Here is a 5,424-nt window from a genome sequence, read left to right as displayed (position 1 = left end):
CCTGCCTCTTTTTGGGACGTGTTGAATTGGATTCTCAATATCAAATGCATGTTCATCTTCAATTCTTATATCATTAGAGGTGAGTGGTTGTAACTGAATATATGAGATGTAATTTTTAATGGTGCACTATAGCAGACGCACACAGAACTACACCGAGTGTAAAATTGTAAAATAGTTAATTTGCACATACACATGCAACGTACTGTAATAACATTTGGGGTTCTGCTTCAGAAGACATCCACAAACAAGACAGGAAATGAATCCCGATGTAACAGTTACAGAGGCTCAGTGGATATTTTATACTGTCTAACACAAACAGAGAGAGGAAAGAGGAAGGGAGGAGAGAGATTAATCTCCTATTCACTCCAGTCAATTAAAGTTTTTTTTTTATGATGAGATTAAAAATACAGATCAACACGTAATAACATTATTTTAACTGTGATAAGGACTTAAAAAAAAACAGAAAAAAAGTTGATTTAAAGGTGGTGTCCATCATGTGTAAAAGCTGACTTCACACAATGGAAAATTTATTCTGACACAAAAAAGATAATGTATAAAATAATAATAATAAAATATATTAATAGTTAATAATAATAAGGTGGAAGATGATTAAGGGAAAATATATTTTAACACATTTAGACAAAATATATGTAATTTTAAAACAGGGAATAAGCATATGTTTAGATATTTTTTGTTATATTTGTTAGATAAAGACAGTTTTTTTGTTTTTGTTTTTTTTAATGAGTAGGCAATATAAATTAAAAATGCATAAATATAAAGGCAAAATACATAAATTCAACACATTGAATGCAATATTTCAAGTGTTGTAGGCCTGTAATAACAATTTCTGCAATATCTGCATTAGGCTACATGAGATGGACCCAAACGAATATGCCTATACATTATGCTATAAATTGGTACCATTTTATGACAAATTCATCGCACTGTAGTTTGGGTGTGGCGTGGGTATAGTAAGGCTTCCACATTTACAATTCATGTAGAATGAATGTAATCAAAGTCTTGGAAGGCACTGACTAAAATGCAGCAATAACGTGAAAAAGAAATCATCACAATGCGGTGGACGAATTCTGTGTTGAACGGTAGCCTACATTAAAAGCATTAATTTAAGTTGTGATATTCAAGCTCTCTTACTAACGTGTTTAAATAACAACATGTGCAGCAGCTCGATGACGGTGATGTGTCCTTAAACGGTGCTATGTTGGAAGCTGATTTTTATTTTTCTTGTTGTGCTTTCAACGCTTTTTCCCCTTTATCATAAGGAATACACATTGCACTAAAACGGTAAATCTTCCTATTAACAATTCGTGCAAACCGCAGAACTCCCAGCTGGCTACTTGAAACACACTAAACCGCAGACCGCCTTCAAACCACTCTCCAACCAACCCCATTAAATAGCATTTCGACCACCAATTCCATAGTAAAATGCATAATATAAAAACTGACATATGAAATAGCTGTATTTCCTCCATAATTCTTCCATTCGAGAGCTATTGATCCGTGTAGCCTACATTCCATTTCATTAGCCAGACAACCAGAAAAGGAATGGAATGCATTTCAATAGAAAATGTACTATACGGACACTGCAGGAATGGATAGCAGGCTATACAATGAATCATGAATCTTACCGTTCCAGTAGGCAGTAGGTCTAGCAAAAGGACGTAACACGATGCAGAATGCAGAGTGTCTCGCGCTGTCAGTTACAGGCGTTCTGCTGAGGCGCGCGTTGGTGCACAAACATTCCCAGACGCCCCGAAAAACTTCTGCGGGCAAGTAGTATCCCTCTCTCTCTCTTTCTCGCTCTCTCTCTCTCTCTAGCATAAACGAGGGAACAGTTGCCACTCTTACAGACGTCTAATTATGCAACGAATGAAAAAGAAAGCACATGCATATAGGCTACAGAAAAGTCAAGGTTTGAAGTAAGGGATGTTGTCTGGATAACTCGCTGTATTGTGTTGTAACACTGCCGAGCGGTTATCCGCGCAGACTCACAATGATCCCTGATATGCGCTGCGCATTTTGATGAACCCCCTCAAACACCCCAACTCTCTCTCTCTCTCTCTCTCTCTCTCTCTCTCTCTCTCTCTCTCTCTCTCTCTCTCTCTCTCTCTCTCTCTCTCGTGTTTTAAGGCTGTCCACGTAGTCCACGTACCGTCGTGAAAAACGAGGTCAAATGTGAGTATATCTTGAGTATTATTATTTTTTTACACTCACATACATATAGGTGTAGCCAGGCTATATAGTTCAGTATATATATATATATATATATATATATATATATATATATATATATATAGTTCAACAAGTCAGAAGATGAGAACAGTTCGAAGACTTGAACACGTTCGCGTGAGGAGGTAACCATAGCAACCATCGCGGGATTCGCGGCTGAACGCTTTCTTTTGCATCGGGCGGTGTTGACCTAACGTTCTGTAAATATTTATCAGTTTATTAAAAGTAAACATTTTAAAATTACAAATAGCCTACATTACCAAAGGTTTAGTGTGGAGTATTTTAAAAAATGTTGTAATTTAATATTTTGTTAAAAATAACAATACCGCATTAACCTTTGTTCTGTGCACACTGAGGATTTCACTATTCAGCTCATGCTTGACCCATATCCGGAGACAGCTGCGCTTGCAGTGGGCACAGCTCCTCCAGAAAACGCCTCAGGACCCTGGACAGCGGCCGGCGAAACATTTCATCGATCATGTTACGTCACCCACAACGTTGGGTGGTTAATAAAATTCCCAACATTTTAACAAAGTACAGTATGTTGCAAGTTACTGTCCAAGACTTCCGGATTCAGATCAAACAAGATTAAGCTAACACACACTGCACACACACACGGCATGTTTTATAAAAACTTATTTAAAATAATGTAAAGACCAAACTTAAAAATAGCATAGGGTTCATCTAAAAAAAAAAAAAAAAAAAAAAAATGCAGATTTGAAATATAAATAGTCTAGTAGCCTAAACGTCTTCAACTCAAAATTCTTTATGCCTAGTAAATTCAAAGTTACCAAAAATATTCAAACAGATTGTAGTTTGTAACTTAAACACCTTTTTCTATTAAAAAAGAAAATCAAGGTTACAAATAAACTTCTTTTAGGTTATTGTGGAGTTTGATGTAAGTGCATATAAATGCAATCTGAGTGAGATTTTTAATCAGATTTGCAATCAGCATCTGGAAGTCTACATTTAAATAATCAGATTTACTTTAAGAAGGAAAGAGAAGGGGAAAAAACAGTGATAGGCAGTAGGACACACAAATGACAGTAGAAAGACGAAAAGAAAAAAAACCTCAGCTGGAAAGACTGGTAAAGCTCTTTGCACTTGGATTTGACACCATTCTCTAGCCTATGTATCCATCTCTATTTTTCATGAGTGTCCCCTTCTGTCTTGTCCTCCTACACAGCCAACTAGTGATGAGTCAATCTCCTGTTGCTTTAGTACATATATGAGACAAAAGTGAAGTCATGCACATAGCAAAAAAGAAATGGACTCCTCAGTGCAGATAAAACTCTTCTCTGCCTCTCAGAGTGACACTGGGATGCCCTGTCTGCTCTGAGAGGGTGAATGTCTGAACAGAACCAACAACACAGCTGCCAATTCCTGGGAAGCTGTCTCTGCCTCTTAGAGTGACATTGCTGCTCAGTTTGGAGAGTGCAACGTTTTCTGTCACCCTCTAACATCTTATATTGTCAATCTTAATTGATCAACATTAGCCATTAGCCAGCATGACTCATTAAGTGCGCTAATCTAAAACTATTTGTGCTAAAATTAGCTCCAGTATCATATTTTCTACCCTCAAAACATGACACAAGTCACTGTAAAAAGTAATAACCTGTAAAAACTGATAACCTGGAATGGTTCATTCTTAAGGAGCAACTTTATCTGATCTAACCATTTTAGTTATTTTTATTGGTGTAACCAATAACAATTCTTTAAGCATTTATTTATTTATTTATTTATTTATTTATTATTATTTAGTTTTTCCCCCCGATGTAACGTGATCAGGCCTGACACTGTATTTTATTGAACTATACCATTTATGTTATTCATCACTTGTGTATTTATTTTATTATTATTATTATTATTAATTGCCTACTATGTAACATTTTTACACCTTATCAGATCCATGCTGCAAAAATCTTAACATTGGTTACTATTAGTTAGCAGTGCCTTTTAACATGACATTTCATAACTTACATTTTTCAAGAATATTCTCAATCCTCAGCTATTTACATGTATGTGCATTTGCTCCTTTTATGCTCACCTTAAATTTCTTCAATTGTATATTTGTTCCCCTCTCTCTCTCTCTCTCTCTCTCTCTCTCTCTCTCTCTCTCTCTCTCTCTCTCTCTCCCTTCACTCAATGTTTCTCATAATCAGCTGCGTGGATGCTTTCTGAAAATTCATATCTGCAATGTGGATGTCTCTCTATGATGCCTCATTGAAAGGTGTGAAATATTATGATACCATGTGTGGTTACCACGGTAACAGGCATTTTGGATTTGAAGAAGCAACGATAGCAGAGGAGTGTGGGAAAAGGAGAGGGGCTGAGAGACAAGCAGTGTGTGTGAATGCGAGTGTGTGAAATCTTTGAGTGTTTGAAAGCAATGGCAGTAATCAAAAAAAGTATTTTGCCGTCATGACCCTAAAAAGAACAAGAGGTCCTCTAGATGATAACACATTATGTTGCATTACTGAACTTCATGGCTGTTCTTTTAATGTGTGATGCTCTCATGCAGCAGCTGTTTGAGCAGAAGTCTCTTCTAGTTTGATAGCTGGTGGCTAGAGTTCATTCAAGCCCTGTTTCTTGGCCCTTAAACAGCCTTTGATTCCTCCAGTAAGGCCCCTCAGGCTTTGAAGTTCACTCAAGATCCAAATGGATTTGAAGTGGACACTTCTTCAGCAAGGCAATCTGTGGCAGTGGCCAAATGGCCTCTGTCTTATTGGTACTTTGTATCTCTTTCCCTCTCTGTCACAGTTGAGCACTGTTGTGTTTGAATTTAGCTTTTAAAAGACGATTTATGGTTGTGAACACTAAGGTTTAAAGACATATTGCTCAAGGGTTTGTTTCATAAACTTAGACTCACGACATGTCAGTGAATGCCAGTAAATGATGCAAGTAAATGTCCACTATTGCAACAGGTTTTCTGAAATTAATAAACAGAACAAATGAAATCATTATATTGTCATATTCACATCACCACACATAAATAAACACTGGTGATGGAGCAAAGGGCTCCTTTTCAGGTAAATGTGTGCACTGAAAGACGCATTTACTGGACCTCAACAATAAAATTAAATGCATTGATTATACAGCTGCAGCAGTCATACATTTGCATACAAAATTAGCAAAATTTTATAACAATTTTAAAAGAATTAATTTTGTTTAAAGTAT

General features: G+C 36.4%; 1 protein-coding gene across 1 annotated transcript in view; it reads right to left on the bottom strand.

Annotated features, from left to right (window-relative positions):
- The window catches only part of adcyap1r1b (adenylate cyclase activating polypeptide 1b (pituitary) receptor type I), a 27,846-nt gene extending 25,782 nt beyond the window's left edge, over positions 1–2,064 (bottom strand). The window contains exon 1 of the mRNA XM_082189871.1: positions 1,647–2,064. The gene's annotated coding sequence lies outside the window, so the exon portion shown is untranslated. The remainder of the gene's footprint in view (positions 1–1,646) is intronic.
- Between the last annotated feature and the right edge of the window lie 3,360 nt (positions 2,065–5,424).

This window comes from Leuciscus leuciscus, assembly GCF_965113295.1.
Source record: "Leuciscus leuciscus genome assembly, chromosome: 14".
NCBI lineage: Eukaryota > Metazoa > Chordata > Actinopteri > Cypriniformes > Leuciscidae > Leuciscus > Leuciscus leuciscus.
The sequence above is the reverse complement of the archived record's forward strand: the minus strand, read 5'-3'. Positions and strand labels throughout refer to the sequence as shown.